This window comes from Lemur catta, chromosome 6 (genome assembly GCF_020740605.2).
Source record: "Lemur catta isolate mLemCat1 chromosome 6, mLemCat1.pri, whole genome shotgun sequence".
Lineage (NCBI taxonomy): Eukaryota > Metazoa > Chordata > Mammalia > Primates > Lemuridae > Lemur > Lemur catta.
The window spans coordinates 74212342-74233543 of record NC_059133.1 but is presented as its reverse complement, the minus strand read 5'-3'; the positions used below and the strand labels follow the sequence as shown (position 1 = coordinate 74233543).

The window sequence follows — 21202 nt, the reverse complement described above, 5'->3', positions numbered from 1 at the left end:
AATCAACTGGATACTTTTACAGAGAAAAGGTGATGTGTTTGGTTGTGGAAGAGGCAGAAATTATTGGTTGACTTAGTATGCTTTAATAAACTACCGGTGAATTTCATTTTGCAATGCTGACCTCCTATGCTTCATCACCTGGGTTAAACAAGAATGACTGACACCCAGTGCTTACCTCACACAATGAAGCAATGGCCAGTCTGATCTAGAGCCAAAGATCTTTATGCAGTGCAGTCAATTCAAAATAACCCAGATTAAGAGCCTAAAGGACTCTTACGAATGATGCAACAATGAATGGAGCCAAATCATTTAAAGATAATAATTGAATGCCTTTGGATCTACACCCAGACTTTCAGACACTTGACCCAAATTTCATCAGTCTTATTCCAGTCTATTCCAGCTGTATTGGATCCAGGGTAACAATACAGGTGGGGACTTGTAGATTCCAAATAATCTACAGAACAAACAACAGAGTTGGCTGTGGCTATGGCTTTGATTAGAAATTTTTAAGGGATGCTCTTGTCTGTTTCTGTTTATGATTTTACTAGAACATATTCTACAAATGCCTTCATGGAAAAAATTTAAATAGAAGAATGATGTCACTGAGAATTCTGCCAGTGGCAGAGTTTTCCTGCTAAAAATTGGGATATAACCAATTTTCCTGTGGCTAATATAGGAAGGGCTATCCTAGGGTTTTCTCCTATAGATGTAGAAGTAATAAGATATTTGCAAATGATAAAAATGGGTATTGGGTTGAATACGTTGAAATTACATAACTCTAACACAGTAGGCTAAACTATAATCAAATTCACACTCACACATTCATAGATTTCAGAGCTGAACAAACTCTCAAGCAGGCATTTGCCCTGGGCCCTAGAAGGTATTATTATCTCCGTTTTATAGCTATGTACCAAGATTTCCCCAGGATTACATGTCATTATCAACTTTATAATTAAATAGCAATTATAATATAAGCCTAAGAAACTCAGCAACTATATATTCTGTCCAGGAAACAAATTGCCATTATGAACAAGAACCATGCAAAAACAAGTAAGGAAAATTTCATGTACCTGCTCTGCTAATGTGAAGGATCTCAATGACAACACAAAAACAGTGGATAATCCACACCTTGCCTTGAAACTTACACATGTAATCCATGCCCTGTCCTATGAAACACATGCTCATGGTCTGCTATATGAAGACTAAACTCATGATTTTCATCCGGTAGTCAGTGTAAAATTAATGGTCCTCAGAAACAGTGTTCTAAATACTTGCAGGTGTATTGTAACTATTGTAACAAAAATAATTACAACAAAGAATTCTCAGTAAATTTTATTATTCATGCTGTCATTCTTTTATGTTCTTAAAACTTACATTAAGTAATAATCGTTTTTTAAAGTATGCCTATAAAATAAATGTTTAGAGAACAGCTTTGTTTTTCTTGTATGGTGAAGCCCAGGTTCTTTGATATTGCCTCTTGTAGTACAGGATATGAAACTAGACAAACCTTCTGCTAGATAAGTTACTGAAAAGATAGCTTTCTTTGCTGTCAATAGATGGCTTGATTTACATGTTTGTTGAATGTTCTGTCTTTATTTCACAGGGTGAATTTGCTAGGGCTGCTGTAGCAAGGTACCACAAATTGGCTGAAACAGCAGACATACATTTTTTTACAGTTCTAGAGGTTCGATGTCTGAGGTAAGGTGTTGGCAGGGTTGTTTTCTTCGGAGGGTCATGAGGGAAGGATCTGTTCCAGGCTTCTCTCTGTCTTGTATACGGCCATCTGCTTCCTGTGTCTTCACGTTGTCTTCCCTCTATGTGTTTGTGTTCCTCTTCCTGTAAGGACACCAGCCATATTAGATTCGGACGCATTCTAATGACCTCCTTTTAACTTAATCACCTCTGTATTGACACTGTCTCCCAACTACAGTCACATTCTGAGGTTCCAGGGGTTAGGACTTCAATGTTTGAATTTTGGGGGAGCACGTTCAGCCCATAACAATCTTTGAACTGCATTGAATCTGAATCCTGATGTCAGTTTTCAGAAAGTTGATGAGAAATTCAATGGGTAAAGGAAAGAGGAAGGAAGACAACATGTGTTAAGTTTCTCCTGTGTGTGCAATATTGGGCTAGTTTAGAGACTTTATTTCCACTCATAGCCACTTGCTGCATGTCGATGCCAGGATGTTTACATACATTCTCTTTAAGCCTCACAGCAAAACATCAAACCAGGCATGACCCCCACTTAACAAAAGACAGAACTGAAGTGCAGATGTGATAAGTACTTTCCAGAGTCAGAATTCACACCCAGGCCTATCAGAATAAGACTCCTGTGATGTTGTCTGCTCAGATTCTTGATAGGCAATACGTGGCCATTCTAGCTTGTATGATCTAATTTCAGGAACATTTTTCTTATTATAAGTGAAAAAGCTTAGATCCAAACGCAGCCTCGCCCATCTGTCTGCTCCACTTTAGTGATTCAGTGTCTGAATCAATTAATCAGTTATAAGCTATGATTGCATCAGTCAGATACTGAGGTTTTCAGCAGGGATCATTGTTGATAGGAATGAGATGGGCCATTTTCCATATAAAATTTAAAACTCTGCTATGACTATTGCCAAGAGAAAAGTAGCTGATGGAAAAAAACATGCCTTTCAAAGTAGGTGGGCTGAGGAATATGAATATTGGTGTTTATCTCATATATGCAATGGAAAATTCTCTTTAAGAGGAACTTTGAGACAACCGTTTATAAAATCAGCCAAGAAAAGCTGAAATCAACCGGTTTCAAAACAGCCAAACTTCCTTTAAAGGCTCGGTATTTCCAGCAGACGGTGTGCTGGGTGCACCTAAGCTAAAGGCACATTCACTGTTGGTGCAGTAATAAGAGAACGCTTATGTGAAGCTGTAGATGTATCAGTTTTCCTGATCCAAAACAAAAATCAAAGGAAAATATGATACCACTTCCCAATACAGGAAATGTTGCTCATCATACCTGAAATGTTTTGTGGAGCAATAATGACTAAATCATTATATGAAGAAGCTCTGTACCACCTACTTTAGACTAGATCATAGAGACACTCAAGGGTGTTCAGAATGCCTCTGAGCTCTGCTTCCTTCAAGGTGGGTTTCCAGTTCCCTTATGCTGCTTAGGGACTAATCCTCCAAGCTGGACTCTGCCCCACATCCTTGGCATTGATGGAATTCCCTTATCTGAATTTATTCATTCACTCATGGGCCTACTAAAACCAATCTCTTAAACTAGTTCTTTTCCAGAACACGTATTTACAGTTTAACCAGAGACTTCATTGTTTCTGATGGTGTTTTTAGGCCCCAGGAAGACTTCTATGGGAGAGATATCTGGGGAATCTTTCTTCTCTTCAAATCACATGCATTTTCCTAAGATCACATGTATTAATCAATGAGTTATCTTTCTTTGTATCTATCTTCTATCTATAAAATCATCCTTGACTTCCATTTATACCCACAAAATACAAAGGCCTGGAAATCTCTGGATTACCTGAGAAATCATTTGGTTTTCTCATTTATTAATCCTTCTGTGTACAGAAAGAGTAGCAGTTTGTGACATATCCTCTCCTTATATTTTTAGTGTCAAAGAGGGAAGACAGCTCCTTTTTCTATCTTTCTCAAGCATACATAGTTTTACATAATAAAAACCTATTGTATCTAGTTTTATTATCCTTAAATATTCATTAATTCTTATGTACTTATCTATAAAATATAGAATTGCCTGTTGTTTTTTTTTTACTTTACTAATGAGTGTTTATCTTGTTCTTACAATTTTTCAAATATATCATGTAACAATTGGGAAAAATAGAGAAACAGACTTTTAGAAGTTCATGCACAAAATTACCCACTAACAATTGAATTTCTTTCTTTCTTTTTTAATAAAAGTGTTTATTGAACACTGATTTTTGAGTCACTAAAGCTGAAATAATATCATTAATATTATTTTACTACTTCATTATTAGTTAAGCAGATTTTTGTGAGTTTTCTAAAAAGCTGGTCAGTTTTCTTAGGAGAACATATTCTATGAAAAATATGCTCCTCTCTCAAATTTTCAACTTACAAAATTACCAAAACAACAGCAATGACAACAGTATCTTCCCTGGTCAGCATGATCACCCACTTCAGTTTTCACTTGTTAGCACTTGTCCTCCACCCTTACTCTTACAACATGACTGACTTCACAGAGAAAATTGAAGAGAGAAGGGAGAAACTGCCTCCCACCAGAATGAGGAACCAAATTGCAATTACACCCATCAGTTCCTCCTTACTTTCTGCTGTTAACAGAGGAGCTGTCCTTCCTCCAATCTAGGGTAAATGCATTCACCTGGTCTCGAAATGTATCTCCTTCTGCCTTTTCAGGCACTTTACACCCTGATTATCTTTTCTATGCTTTAATCTCAACATTTCCCCCAATGCTAGATTCTATGCATCAGCATTTAAGAATGTTCCAAAATACCCCATTTTAAAAGCAAACAAAGAAGAAAATAAAAACAACCAACCTCCCTTCATACCTTTTCCTTCCAGAGCTACTGTCTATCTCCTCTTTTTCAGCAGAAACTTTCAGAGAGAATGATCTTTACTCATTGTCTCTATTTTTTTTTTTTTACTTTCCATTGGCTTTTTGACCCATCTCAATTTGGCCTCTATTCCTGTTTCTCCCTCACTCCGCTGAATGGCTCTCGCTAAAGTCAACTCTCAGGAACCATCAAGCCACTAAGTCCAATTGCATCCCAGTCCTCATTCAGCCAGGACTCCCAGTGGTATTCAACTCTTGTTCAGTACTTTCTTTTAGAAATGCCTCTTCTCCTTGGCCTTTATGACAATACACTGTCCTGGTTTTCCTCCTGCCACTCTAGTTGCTCATTCTCAAGGTTTTCTGTTGGCTAATCCAAGTAATCCAGTCTTTAAAGGTTCTTCAACATTCTGCCTTTGGCCTTATTTTCCAACTTTCTTGGCAATTTCATTCCTTCCTTCCAATTTGATTACTATCAGCTATGTATTGGTAACTTACAAACTTACAATCTACTGTCCAAACAACTCCTCTGTATTCCTAACTCATTTGACTGTCTAAAAGAGACTAGAAACTGAACCTAGACCAAATCAAACTCATGCTCTTCCTTCCAAAACTAGTGTTCTTCTAGAGTTCCTTGCCTATGTGAAAGCAATCACCAGCCATTCAGTTAGGAAAGTCTGAATTTTTTTTCTTAGGATTTATTTCATGGGGATATGGGAAGAAAATAGGGTAGCAAGGTTGTTAGAAGATATCTTTCAAATTTGGCATAGCTTCTACCTGAGTAGTTTTATAAAGGAAATGCTATAGCAACCAGGTGGGCTGATGCACACCAGCTACTTGGGAGGCTTAGGTGGGAGAATTGCTTGAGCCTAGGAGTTCAAGGCTATAGTGTGACACAATTGCACCTATTAATAGCCACTGCACTTTAGCCTGAGCAACACAGCAAAAAAAAAAAAAAAGAAAGAAAGAAAGAAAATAAAAAGAAATGCTACAGCAATTAGAAGGCAATTATATCAAAAGCCACATGGAAATGCAGAATCACAAATCAATGATCAATTCAGGAATAAGAAAATTTTTGCCAATGGTAACTACATCTAACACTTTCAAAGGGTTCCTATAACTCTTGTCTTTAACACTGTTGAAAAAAAGTGACTTGTGACATATGCAGTGGCCCATTATTGCAAAATTAAAATAGTTTCCCAAGTCTGTACTGTGGAGAAAAATTGCAAAAGATGGAATCTATACCGTATACAACCAATGGAACATGAGACAAAGCCCCAAATAGTAAGAAAACAACTTCAGAACAGAGTGAAAACCTAAATTTTAACGGTCATCTTTGACAACACCCTCTCCTTCAGTGGCATATCCACCTCACCATCTGTCCTGTTAATTATACTTTCCAAATACATCTGGAATACATCCTTTCCCAATAAAGACTGAATTTTCTACAGTTAACAATAACTAAATTCTATATGACATGTGCCTGTAGGATTCTGTAATGTAACTTTTGTGTTTCTCCAGAAGCTGAAATGAAGAGGTAGGACTTTTCCCCAGGACATTCCCTAGGCAGTGTTTTGCCTTGGCTGTCCATAGCACTCTAACTTATTTCATTATCTTTCAGATATCAAACGCAAGCATGTATCATTTGTGGTAAATGGCTAGTTTAATTCCAAATGAATGTTTATTGGAAACCTTTAGATTTCCAGAATCTGTACCACGTCATTATTTTATTAGAAAACTTTTAAAAATGTTAAAACTGTCTTCAAATATTAACACAGATTTAGACCTTGATAAAGGTGATGTTTACATACCATTGTGAATGTGCTAAATCCTACCACATAACACAAAATACATCATTTTAAAATGACTTGTTTTTTGTTATGTGAATTTCACCTTGATTAAAAAAATATAAACACAAAGGCAGCAAATCTCTGAGAGGCTGAGATCCTCTGTAAAGGATCTTACATAATTCCACTGGGATAATTATCTATCCAGGCCACAGAAATCAATTTGGATCTACAGTTCTAGGAGAGATTAGGTCAGGCTTTAAATAAAGAAGCTGTAGGCAAGTTAAATCATCACTGAATTCTTAAATACCACTCGGAGTCCAAGATCTGTTACTTCTTCTGAATTATATTCACTGTTCTCACTGTGATAAATTACATGGGCTGGTTCCCAAGATCCATTGTAAAGGTTGATCTATCATCTTTGTTCTTAAAGGTTCCTGGAGAGGGAGTTTTTTTAACCTTTGGTGGCATAGTCTCTAGTATATCACTCTGACCCTCGAAGTTTGTGAGGCTCAGTTAAATCTCTCCTTCATCTTTAAAAATGCATTTCTCCTGTGTTAAATTCTCAGTAGGAATAGGTATCTAGACCATGAGCCTAGAAATTAGATGACCTGAGTACAAGTTCTGGGTTCAAATTCTGACATTTCCATCATCAGGTTGCCAACCTTCTTAAACCTCAGTTTCCTTTTGGGTAAAATGGAGATAATAATAATGTCTGTTTTATATGGTTCTTTCAATTCCTAAATTAGAAAATGTATATGATAACATACAGTTAATTTTAAAGGTAATTATTACCACAGGAAGACATAATTCTCTGCCCTCAACAAATTCTGTTTAGTTTGGACAATCAAATTTAAGTCTGAAATTTTTATATTGCACAAGGCAGCATATGGTTAAGTTTCAAATGAATGATATATTTCACCACCATAGTCACTGCTCAAAATATTAAATAACACCAGATTCTAAGTCAATCCAGAAAGCTATCCTGTCCCCGGGATCCCTTTACATCACTGGTATCTATTATTCATTTGTTATGGGAGAGAAAGTTTATGTAAGAAACTGTTTCTGCCATCAGAGCTTATGATCCTGCTTGGAGCACAAGACATGAATACAAATGAATAAAACAGAAAGCAGCAGGTGTTAATTGCTAGAATGCTAGGAAAATAAACTTCATACAAACTTAGAACATTATACAGGGTCAACACTAAGAAAAATTTTGTAGTTCAGCCCTCAAGTAGGCTGTCATTAGACATTGGGTAAATACATTAATTAAAAAGTAATTTTCACAAAATCAAGACAAAAAGGGGAGTTTTATGAAATTGCACTATAGAATCATAAAAATTCAGCACTGGGAAGGACATTAGCTATCTTTGAGCCTGTTGGTTTTTGGCACAGTTTGATATTTCCACACCCCACCCTACCCCACCCTAGGGGTATTACAAATACTAGAAGGGTATTTTTGGTTGTTATGGCTAGAGGTAGGGGAGCATTAGTTGGTGGGACCTAGAAATGCTAAATATGCTTCAAACTGCAGGAGACACACCTGCCCAAAAAAGAATTGTCCTGCCCCCATCCTCCCCTATCTGCCTCTCAACCTCCCTGCCCCCTCTTACATAGAAGGAGAAACAGATGCTTGTGTAGGATAAGAAATTTTTCCATAATCTACTGAGTTTGGCACAGTCTATCAGACAGTGCTATCAAATAGGAATATCATGTGAGCCGTAAATGCAAGCCACATGTAATATTAAACTTGCTAATAGTCACATTAAAATATTTTTCACCTGGTGGATTAATTTTAACAATATATTTCTTTAACCCTGTATATGTAAAGCATTATTATTTCAACATATTTAATATTAGTATAGTCAGTATAAAATTATCATGAGATATATCATGATTTGGTTGTGCTGGGTTTTCAAAATCTGGTATATATTTACGCTTTTAACAGCATATCTCCATTCAGACCAGCCACAGTTCAAGTGCTTAATAGCCACATGCAGCTAGTGGCCCCCATATTGTAGCTCCAGGAGATCGTGTGTCTTTCTTGTAGATGTATGTCATAAGCCGCTGAGTGAAGGACCTCAGCTGACTCTATCTACTGTTCCTGTCACTGTGTCATAGAAAGAGATGAGATTAGTCTGACAGACTGTTTTGCAGAAAGCCAAAGCCATGTTCATTATTATTTTGTATCTTCTGGTCTTTTAAGCAGTTGCAAATTGATTTCTGCATGAGTCACTTGAGTGTTTTTTCAGGTATGAAACTAACTTGCCCATTTTGTAATTCCAGGCTTGACTTATTTTTTTTTTTCCTGAAAAATATGCAGTCTCTTTGCCATTTGCCCTAATTGCTTTCATTATCCATATAGGACAGTACCTGAGCACGTGTCCAGCCTTTCTTGTCAGACTTTTATACGCCTTAGTTCTTCTTAGGGCTCTACTTTTGGTAGTGATATTTGGCTAAATTTTCCTGGCTGAAACTTCCATAAGCATTCCCATATTTCCTCCAGCTAATAAAAATATTTATGTCTTAACTCGTTTTTTTTTTTTTTTTACAAGATCAACTTTTATGTGTTACTAAGCTCCTTCTGGCATTCTTTCATGCTGTATTGAGTATAACCATTTTATCCATGTTATCATTTCTCTAGAGCTTGGTTATTAAATAACATTTTGCTTGGGGTGTTATATAATTATTTTTCATAAATATTTCATAAATCTTTGATTTCTACTTGGCTTTCAATTAAAATACCCCTGAAGTAAGGACTATAAATATATATAGATATATATTTTTTATTTGGATTTTAAATATAAGACATTTGAATTTGAATTTTAAGTCTTTAGCAAGACATAGATTTTAAAGTATATTGAGCATATACATCAGTGGCTTAGATTATGAAAAAGAGGCAATCATATCATCTTGTCAGAAAAATTTAAGGGAATGAGTTATCCGTCAGTTGGCTGGGATTTGGTAATTGTATGTCCTAAGAACAGAGTAAAATAAATGGTCTTTTCTAGTCTGTGTATGTTTTTGTGTGTCCATTTCTTCTCAACCAAAATAGAGAGTTGTATAATCTGAACAATGTATCTATATGTCTGCTTTTGTCTAAGCTTTCTGGCTGATTTTTCTGTGAGGGTCCCTATTGTAAATATTTTAGGCTTTGCCAACTTAATGATCTCTTTCACAGCCACTGAACTCTGCCTCAAGTTATAGCATGAAAGCAGCGATAGACAACATGCAGACTGATGGGCCCGGCTGTGTTCCAATCAAACTTCATTCGCAAAAACAGGATTAGGTTAGATTTGGCCCATAAACCATAATTTGCTAGATTATGGCAAATTATGTTCTAGGTATTCCAGAATCATTTCCTTCTCTTTGACAGTACACTGGCCATTCCATCTTCCATTGTGATTCTAGAATGATATTCAGTTATTATAATGACCTTTGACTATGAAGAAGACAGGTACAGGGATTGATTCTTATCTGACTATGAAACTGTTTATTTTCTTTCTAGTTCTCCAGCTAAGTGCATTATAAAATTGATTTACACCTCTGCTTTTAAAACAAAATTTAACCAATGTTTCCATTGTTGTTTTAATTAGTAGTTTCCATAAAACCTCACCCTCTGCTTTGGGCCCATCACTTCTCAGTGTTCTACCCTTAATTTTTATACATTTCCTACTTTGTGTTCATTTGCTGAGTGGTGAATGCTCCTTAACTTTCTGACTTACACCATGGTGTAAGAACAGTGTTCCAACTCACCCAGGATTTACTACAAGTGTTTCTTCATAAAAATGTAAGGACACATTTATAACGCTATAAGCTGACATGGACAATTGCAAGATTACACATGGCTAAAGCCATCACCATTGAGGCCAATTTGAAGATCTTTCAGTGATAGATGTTAAATATGATGCTTGTGAAATACTGCTGTGTGTAAACGTACCAGAAACAAATGCAACACAATAGCCGAAAGTTTCAACAGAAAGGTCCCCCGCTGCAGAGCTCCTAGTATCTGTTTGTGGATACTCCACGGATGGTTATTGTTGAAGTGTTAAGTGGCCAAGTTACAATTACTATGGGAACTGTAACTGAAACTTGACCTTTGATACACTTACATGTTCAACCATAAGCTGCATTAACAGACTGTTGCATTTACCTGGTGTTTCTAGGCAGCTTTGTTCTAGGCTTTCAAGGAAAGTAACTTGTACTAAAGATTGTTTGGGAAGGAGAAAGTAGAAAGCTTGATGCCTTTCAGAATGTCATCCACTCCTAGCATCAGAGGTTATTTCTGCAGAATTAGCTTGTAACAATGCTTTTCAAGACTGGGTGATGAATTCTTATATAGAGACAACTACTCCTTTAAAGTAAATAGAAGACTCTTATTTATCAGGAAGTCAGTTGCCTGCCTATTTGTGTTGGTTGATTAGGACTTTGGCTAGAGCCTCTAAGCAGGTAGATTTTCTGTAGCAGTAGGAGAGGAATAGCCATGGCCCAGTGAGTAGCCATGTGTGAGAAATAACTGTCATTCATTCTCTCACTTCCTCTATCATATCAAATTCAAAAATGACTGAATAACAGACTATGGTTATTCATGGTTATTAAAAAAATTCCCTCCATTGTTTTATTATGGCACCTCCTCAAATTAAATCAATTAAACTTTCCTTTATGAGTGTGCAAATTTGAATATTCTGAGTAAATATGAACTATTAGGCTTATGAAGCCTCTACGGGGTTTCAGAGTACTAAAATCCAAAGGAGCCAAGGAGACTAACTAGAAAAGAAAGGGGTTAACATTTATTAAGCACCTCCTGTGTGCTGGGCACTATGATGGATGCTTTATGTGTGCAATCTCCTTTAATCCTTAAGATTCTCCATGTGACAGATGTTGTTACCCAACTTTCCCAAGTCATATGGTTAATAACTGGTGGAGCCAGTACTTGAACCTAGTTTTGGGTAACTCCAAAACCTTTGGGTTCATTCAACACCCTCTGTGTATTTGCAGGTTTCTAGTTCAGCAAATAATATTTTTAATATGTTTATCAAATAGCTCAAAGTTTCCATGAAATATTGCACTTGTGCATGAAATACCAATATCAGCTAATATGTCTAAATTTATTTAAGGGGTGAGGTCCATAAATTGAACATCAGTTTTTATAATAGTATAAAGCATGAAGGTCTGGTTGACATAAATAAAAATGAAAGGGGAAATAGAAATCAAGAGAGAGTCAAAATAAAGTCTTTAGTTCCTTTTAGTTCCTTTATTGACACTTTTTTCATTCATATACAAATATATAAGTTATCTACATTGCAGATATCAGAGGATTTGTTAACAATATGGTTAAAATTCTCATACTCCTAGCTATGCAACTTTTCCACCTTAGTTTATAGCAGGAGGTCAAAAGCTGGCCTTGCAGTACCTTTTTTTTTTTTAAAAAAAAAAAAAAAAAGTCTTCACTTTTTAGAGCAAAACTGAGTGGAAAGTACAGAATTTCCACATCCCCCTTCCCTAGACACACACAGCCTCCCCCATTATCAAGATCCTGCAGCAGAGTGGTACATTTGTTCAAATCAATGAATCTACATTGACCCATCCTCACCACCCCAAATCTGCAATTTACACTAGGGTTCACTTTTGGTGTTGTACATTCCATAGGTTTGGAAAAGAGTATAATGTCATGTTTCCATTATTATAGTATCACACAGTGGTTTCATGGCCTCCAAAATCCTCTGTGCTCTACCTGCTCATTCCTCCCTCAACACTAACCCCTATCAACCACTGATCTTTTTACCTCCTCCATAGTCCTGCCCTATCCAAAGTGTCATATAAGTAGAATCATACAGTACGTATCCCTTTGAGATTGGCTTCTTTCTCTTAATAATATGCTATTAAGTTTCTTCCATGTCTTTTCATGGCTTGATAGCTCATTTCTTTTTAGCACTGAATAATATTCCGTTGTTTTGATGTACCACAGTTTACCCACTCACCCACTGAAGGACGGCTTGGTTGTTTTCAAGTTTTGGCAATTATGAATAGATCTGCTATAAGCATTTGTGTGCAGGTTTTTGTGTAGATATGTTTTTAACTCTTTGGGGTAAATACTGAGGAGCACGATTGCTGAATTATATGGTAAGAGCATATTTAGTTTTAGAAGAAGCTGCCAAACTATCCTGAAAAGTAGCCATTTTGTATTCCCACCAGCAATGAATGGGTGTTCCTATTGCTCCACATCCTCACCGTCATTTAGTGTTGTCTATGTTCTAGATTTTAGGCATTCTAATTGGTGTGAAGTGGTTACATTGCCTTTTAAAAACACAGTACAGTGTTTCAATAGTGTAACAGAGACAGATTATTCTGGATTGTAATACAAAATCTTGCCACATCAATTTTCTCTTCCTCTTTCCATGTAGGTTAACTGTTGTCCCTGAAGGCATTTAAGTTTACTCTCTCTAATGTAGAACTGTTTCTTCAAGTGGAGTATTTCTTTTTATTTCTATTATTTCTTAGAGGAATAAAATTGAGTTTCCTTATAGTTAATAGAAGTAAAAAGTGAAGGTATCTTCTAGTACTCCATTGGAAGGGTTATCAAATTCCAAAGGCTAGTCATCAACTTCTCAAGTTCTGAAATTCAGTTCAGCATCACTTTAGCATTGATTAGATTCAATGGAACGGATTCTCAGTATACAAATTCATGAATAAATGATGTTTAAGCTAGATGCAGATTTCTTCCTTGGTACTAATGCGATTGTGTCTACATTCCAAGGGACCCATTTTCTAGTATCATGTTGACTAGGTATTGTGGCCAGTCCACAGAGTTGGAATGGACCTGCTACCCAAAATGTGATTTGGATTTCTAGACTGATTTTGCCATTCACACACCAACAAGGCTTTCTGTGAAGGACAGGATAGGTCTTTCAAGCTGATCTGAAAATATTTTGAGAGCTGTGAAAGAAGGAAAAGAAACTTCCTTTGGGCTTTTTATGGTGGTTAAGGGATGGGGTTGGGGCGAGGGTTGCCATGATTGATTTGAACTTACTGCTAGTGTCAAAGGAAGAGCCCCTGGGCTTTCTTATCAGCTTGTCCTGATGTTGGACAGAAAGGGAAGAAAAAGGAGTGAGGCATAAAAGATGTCTATAGTCAAACATCAGAAAATAGAGTCAGACTCTTTCTTATACTGGGTCTTGAGATATGTAAGAAAAAGATTGTTTAAATGTAGAATTGAGCAAAGTACAGTGAATCCTCTTGAAATGTTTCATATGGTATAAAGTTAAGTCTAAGTGGAGTCTTTATCCCATGACAGTGTAAGCCTTTCTGGTTTACAGACTATTAGGATTTGTGACTCTACCTTTTGATCACTGTTAGGGAAAAAAAAAACTATAAATACTTGTTCTTTACTTCTGTTCATGAGATTTCTCTTCAAAATGTTCTTTGACATTAGAGACTTTGGTACATTTTCTGACCCAGTCCTTCTTGCTCTTTAGCCTGGGTATGAACATATCTTTTTAGGTGATCTCTTCAGGTTAGAAAAACCCATCTTTTGTGGGTATAATTAGACAATTTTAACCTATAGTGTTCCACAGAAACTGTACTCTCCACCATCTATTAATACAATCACTTTCAATTTTTTAACAGACTGGATGATAGTGTCTTCTTTCTGTGGCTTATGAAGTCTCATCCTGAATGTTATTACAGAATACTGACCCTACTCTCCCATGCCATCATTTAAAAAGAAAATAATGTATTGTGGAATATTGGTCAAAATTCCTATCAACAACTATTTGATGCATGAGGAGGAAAGTAGCAAAGTTGAGATCAATTCTGAATGACTGTGACCAACTGTTCTGTTTTGGTCTCCTGAGGATAGAACAAAAGAATATATTCAAAGAGAAACGGGCAAGATTCAGAATACACTTGAAAAACATCTGCAAATATAAGGAAGATTCAGAGAAAAAAAATCTCTTCTTAAAGGGCTTCCTTTAAACTGTTTATTTTAAATGTTCTTATAAATAGAAGAACAAAGTAGATTCTATGACTCCAACAGTCTAAGTTAGTGGTTCTTAATCTATTTGGAGCTATACCTCTGTGTGAGAATTGGTGAAAATCCTTGGTGTTAAATGAAGCAACATTTGCGTCTGACCTATAATGTGCATTATGCTATTTAATACTAGCTTTAGGCTCTTTAGAAGGTTAAAAATCATTTCAAAGGGCAGGAATTTGTTTCATGAACTACTTAGTCCTTACTAGAATAGTTTTTCATTATCGACTGGCTATGTTTATATAGAATTTCCAATTTATCTCAGAATCTCTTTGTATTATTCAACTAATACCCCATTTTTTGAGCTGAAATGTAAGATGCACAGTGTTATAGGAATATGTTTAGAATAAAAAGCCCCCTTAACCAAGGCTTATAAGGATCAGACATACAAAATAATAATAGCAATTAAAAAAATTTTTTTTTATTTCAGCATATTATGAGGTTACAAATGTTTAGGTCACGTATATTGCCTATGCCCCACCTGAAACAAAGCTTCAAGCGTGTCCGTCCCCCAGAGGGTGTGTCTCCCACTCATTATGTAGGTATATACCCATCTCCTCCTCCCCCCTCCCATCTGCCCGACACCTGATGAATGTTATTACTATATGTGGACTTAGGTGTTGATCAGTTAATACCAATTTGATGGTGAGTACATGTGGTGAATAGCAACTTTTAATTGAGTGGTTTATGATGTGCTGGGCATAGTACAAAGCACTATCTCATTTAATCTTCCAGCAACCTTATGATATGGGTATTAATCCCATTTCATTGATGAGTAAACTGAAGCTTAGAAAGATTAAATAATTTGCCTAAGTATTAATTGAGCAGCTGCTGAGTATCTGATAATAGAAAGATATAAATGAAGCAAAAGATAGACTTAGTGAACTTTTAAAACTAAAAGAGTTTTTAAATTACAGTTTTAAATGTGTATATTTGAAATTATAAAATGCACTTTCTAGCCTTATGGTTTATTATATCCCAAACTAATGGTATAGAGAGATGACTTCATAACTCTGTAAGTGTTCATTTAAGAGGTGAAGTATTCTTTCACAGGTCTGTTGATCATGGCAGTCAAACAAGCAAACACACCTCAGGTACTTGAACTTGAGAAAAAGTAAAATCTCAGACTTCATACAAGATCATTTTTATGAACCAAAAACTCATCTCTCTGGATTGTACAAATAGCAAATGATCAACATAGCTCAATGGTGACATTAAATGTATTTCAAATAGATGTGACATTGCTGCCTCTTTATTTATAGCTGTGAACAGCTGTGTACTTTCAAAATAACAAACTTTTTAAGGAGAAAAAAAGAATAGAAGAGAGAAAAATATGCTTGGGGAGTTTCTTTTTATGCTTACTATTTTGAAATAGTTTTGTTTAAAGGCAGTGTATTTATGTTCTTTCCCATTATTCTTTTACATTTAGATATCATACCATCTTTCCTTTAATGTTTATCATGAATATTCATAGCTTTGTTATAGAGGACAAAGGCTCTAGAGTATTAATATTTTAAAGTATTTTTCTCCTTTCATAGATTTTTTTAAAAACTGAAGCATAAAAATCTTAGACCCCTGTGAAACAATGATGCAGTCAACTCTACATTTCTACCTAAAAGGGTAGAAAAAAGTAGAGTTATTTTTAGACCTCAAGCTACTTTCTGTACCACAGCCACTATTTCCTTTCCTATCCCACCTCCTCACACTCCCTGGCCCTCAGGATCATCCAGAGGCATCCTAAGTTCATTAATTTCCTTCTTTTCCTATCTTTTTGACCTTTGCATTCATCCATCTACTTGTCAAACATTTATTCTGAGTGCCAGGTGCCAGGCAGGTGCTGGAGATACAAAGACCAAATCATATTCTTGTTCTCAAGGTACTTAAAATCTAAAGGAAAAGATAGATTTGGAAATGATTGCCCTGGGCAGTGATTGCCCTTGGCCCAGTCTGACTGGTTGAGCTGGTCCTGTTAAGGAAGCCAAAGGTAATGTGTGTGACCCAAGTGCAGGCCTGTGTTAGGGGAAGTGGTCAAGTTTGAAAATGGAAAAGCATGCAAGGACCAGCTCACATATGCCATACTATAGGCCGCGATCAGGAATTCAAACTGTATCTTCAATCACATTAAGAAACCATAAAAATTGAAGAAACATCAGTGGGAGAGGGCGTGATAATATATGCGTTTTAGAAACATCCCACTGACAGCAATGTGGAGGCAGCAGGGATGAGATTCACATAAAAGATGGCAGTATTCGTGGGGGGCATCAAGAGGTCCCACGCACCTGCAGGATGAATGTGACAGGGACAGGCACAAAAGAGGTGAATGGAGGCAGAATTTATAGTCCCATCTTGTGTGAGGAGTGAGAGGAAGATAATTCTCATGTTTCTGGCTTGAGTGACCAGGTGGATGGTGGTGTCTACAATCAGGATCGGAAATTGCTGCATTTATTTAATGTGTAGTATTGGTGGAACCACTGAGACATCTGAGTAGAACTGTGGAAAACCCAATTAGGGATGAATCTAGGGCTCAGAAGAGAAGTCTGGGCTGTGGGTAGTGTAACAAGAGTTGTAAGTGTCATATAAGGAGTAGTTGAAGCCCTATGTATGAATGAGGTCATCAGTAGCTACATTAAAAAAAAAAAAAAAAACAAGGGCCTCGGGTGGCCTTCAAGGGAAGCATAGCCTTCTTAAGGGCCAAATCGAGACTTCTAGATCATATGGTGCCTTTATTGCTAACAGCGGGAAAGTCGTTATGATGAATTTACAATGAATTTATGAATTCTACAGTGTGAATGACACCCCCTGGGACTAAGGAATACACAGCCTTCCCTAACCATGTCAAGTGACCAGTCGTGAAAAATTAGCTGGGAAGGAGACTAAGCAGCAGCCACCAGGCAGGTAAGAAGAAATCAAGGGGTGGTGTAGAAACAAAGAGAATAGACCTTCAAAGCAGAAAGGGTCACCAATACTGCAAATTGTGACAAAGATAAGTGTGGCCCGAAAGTATTCAGTTCAGTGCTGCAAAGTATTCTGAATACTGCAAGTATTCAGTATTCAATTCAGTACTACAAAGTGTGACAAAGATAAGTGTGGTCTGAAAGTATTCAATGAACAGTCTCCTGAATCTGGGATGTTCTCTCTCTCCTGTCTCTTATAGATGTTTTGACCCCAGCCACAGCCCTGCTTCCACTGCCCCTACCATTTGGACACCCAAAAGACATTTCCTTCTTGTCTCTCTTTTTCACTTTTGCTTGAGGGTTTTCGCTCCTCCTGATTTGAATATGGATACCTTTTATTTTTCCTCATTCCCCTTACTGTTCTCAGATGCTGCCATCATTCCCACCTGAGCCCACACACCTAGGATTACAGTCTTCCCTTTAGGGCTTCATGATGCACATCTGTTTCAACCACAATTCTTATAGACATCTTTGCCTATAGATATACTTCGGAACATACATTTACATTTGAATACAGACACCTTCAGAATAAGGGATAAAAGAGAGTTTGAGGTCTCCTTCCTACACACATCATCTTCATATGCACATCATCTTTTTGGATAAGGAAAATTTTATGAGCCTGATTTCAGACAGTCATACCGAACCAATTTGTCCCCTTAACTCAAATGAGATTTCTGCCTTCTTCATCTATACGTAGCCTATAGTTAGGGGGATGGAAATCAAATAATAGTCTCATCAAGAAAAGAACTTTACTTGTATTACAGTGAATCTTGTAATAAGATGAATGAGTTTGTCATAAGCTATATGGATAATAGTATTATTCATCTTTTTAATTGTGAATGATGACTTTGCTATAGCTGGGTCAAACCTGAGCCCATTATTTACAAGAACTGCACTGTCCAATACAGTAGCCATTAGCCACATGTGACGTTATAAAATTAAAATTTAATTACAATTAAATAAAAATTCAGGTCCCCAGTTATACTAGCCACATTTTAAGTGCCCAGTCACCACATGTGGCTGGTGGCTGCCACAGTGGACAGTGCAGATACAGAACATTTCCACCAGCACAGAAAGAATTGTGGACAGTGCTGCACCAGAAGAGAGTTCATCGTTCCTGTCCCTTCTTGGCTTTTGACGACAACTTTGAGGAAAAAGGGATTCCCTCTGCAGCAGTAGACAATTTATAATACACTACATAGAGGATTTGGGGGGAGTGTTTATTTGATATAATAATTTAAGGAAAAGGGGAGTTAGCTTTCAGTCGGTAGGTTCTATCTACTGTATCTACAGTGTTCCAAGTACTTTATATTCACTATCTTAATTAATCTCCACTAATCCTGAGTTATCATCATTTTACAAATGATGAAAATAAGGTTAAGAAAGGACAAGTGGCACAATCTATTTGGTCCTAAGTCTACTATTCAATGCTGCTTTCCAAAAATGACCACATGGTTGCATTTTCTTTTCTGTAAGTAAAATAAGGATAATATATAATTGTTGGGGTATACTCAGAAAATAATTATAGAACCCTCTAGACTTCTCAGAGAATTATTTGTATTCTCAAATGAACATTTACTTATTTAACTTATGGACGTGTTTGGAAAACAATTCATGCTGCACATCTAGCCACCTATTACTTAGGTGAGAGGTTTCCTTGGTTCTTCAGTGTGCATGGGAGAAACACCCAAGAGTGAAGAGTGAAATCACTCATGTAATTTTAATTAATGGGAATGGTCTACATACTTATACTTGGGCCAGGGAAAATCTCTGTCATGGCAATTGTATTATGTTTGTATGATCATCCACCTCTGAGGTCACTAAAGCCATTTCATTTCCTATAATATTGTTTTACCTATATAAAAAACTGTATTTCAGTGTAGGAGTAAAGAACATAATTGGGCAGGGCCTTCAATAACAACCAGTACCTCATAAATTGCAGATGATTCTGAGTTAGATAGAAATAAGGTTGGAGGTAAAATGTAGTCTTTCAATAGGACCCAAAGTGATAAAACTCAGAATGGTTTTGTAATCAATAATTTGGCAAATAGCACAACCTGGAGCAACTTGTTTCTTCTTCTTGGGCAGAGCAGCAAATGAGAAATATTATGTAAAATGCAAAGAAATTTGTTCTCCATATAGATGCAGATTGTTAGCTTTTTCACATAGTTTTTTCTAAGTACCTCCTCTAAACCAGGACTAAGCTGGCCCTGGAGAGACAATGAAGACATGGCCCCCGTCTTCCCACAGCTGATATTCTAATAGTGTGATTGACAAAAAGTACATACACGATGAAACAATTACAAATTTCCATAGGTTTTAATGAAGGAAATTGACATGAATGTGACAGAAAAGGGAAGAGTCATTTACTGTACACGGGGTGGTTAGGAGGGCTTCTTTGACGATGTGGCATTTAAGCTGAGACCTGAAGTGTGATGCAGGAACTGACTTTGTGAAGTTCCTTCTCAACAGAGGGAGCAACTTGTACAAATGGCCTGGACTGAGACTGGGTCATATACCTACACAGGGGCCACATGCTTTTACAATGTCCTTTTTCTCAACAGAACCATACTGATGATTCCTTTACAGTATCATACTAATTACAAATATGTGTTATATTGTTGCTTTCATGGAGAAATTTGAGGTTCTCCATTGAATTATACAGTGAAACTCAGCATTTGGAAATGTTCTTTCCTTTCTGTCTCTGGAAATCACCCCACATTCCTGTGATTGGCTGGGGTCATATACGTTTATGCATTTTACTATGTTCAGGAAATGCTGCTTATTGGTCCCCTACCAGACCTGAATCATTACGAAGATTTTCAGGGGTTGTGGAGAGTGGTCTGTCAAATGGAAATAAAGTATCATTTTCTTTGGTCTCAGCAAGAACAGGTCTGGTCATTTCCAGTATTCCTGATATGTTATACAACATTTGCTCTCTTACCCTACCTGTTCTGCTGATCTAAAGGCACAAGATTTCCACTTCATAGTGTTTGTTGAATGATTAAAGGAAAGAAAAAAATGAATGAAATGTGGATACTAAAATCTATTCCCTATTTTAAGCCCTTGCTATTTTAGTAAGTGTGTGGTGAAAGCACAGCCAGATGCTACCAGAAGTTGCAGAGCAGGCTCTGCAGACAAGACCAATGAAATGGGGGGAAAGCCTCAGATGATACTTTCAGTCCGATTGAAGCAGGAGTACTGACCACACTCAGAGGTTCTCACATCGAGGGGAAAACACAAAGCATCCTTAAAGCCTGAAAGAGTCTCAGTGACTCATTAAGGTCACAGGGGTCTCAGTCTCTAGGAAAGATCAACTAGGTCACATAGCTGAATGTTAAAGGAGACTGCAGATGTTTAATGTTAAATGTTAAAGAGGTCCAGAACTTAGCTATTCTTGTTTTAGTTGTTTTTAAAAAAGCTTTATTTTATTTTTCTGGATTGTGGCTACCAGATGCTCATTATGAGAAGCTTATTTTTTGAAGAAAATCAATTCCCTCTACTTTGATTAGAGGCTAGTGATTCTATCTTAATGATCGCCATCCCCCGGGAGTAGAAACATAGGAAAGATGCCTTTTATTAAGTGGTGCTTTCCTGTCTTTTACTCTCGAGTACTCACTTGGCATCACTGGGAAGCATGTTCAGCCAGTGAGAACCCTCCTACACCACTCGCTTGTCTGACTTGTTTCCCAAGGAACTGGGTGAGGATCCTCCAAGGACCCAGCAGTCCTCACCCTTGTGCAGAATTAAACTGAGCAGCCTGTCTTTTATCACATTTTGAGTCTTGGATCACAGTGACTTCTATTGCTTACTTGAACTTTTCCGATTGTTGCAATGCTCCTCTAAGATTTGATACCAGGAACAATTAAGACACCATATTCCAAAAGGGACA

General features: G+C 36.8%; 1 protein-coding gene across 4 annotated transcripts in view; it reads left to right on the top strand.

Moving 5' to 3' along the window:
- Window positions 1-21202, top strand: part of FAR2 (fatty acyl-CoA reductase 2) — a 144465-nt gene that overhangs the window by 23211 nt on the left and 100052 nt on the right. Inside the window, exon 1 of one of the 4 annotated variants that reach the window (XM_045554107.1) lies at window positions 17233-17251. The exons of the other annotated variants lie outside the window; for them this stretch is intronic. The gene's annotated coding sequence lies outside the window, so the exon portion shown is untranslated. Of the gene's footprint in view, window positions 1-17232; window positions 17252-21202 lie in introns of those variants that run through there. 4 annotated transcript variants of the gene reach the window in all.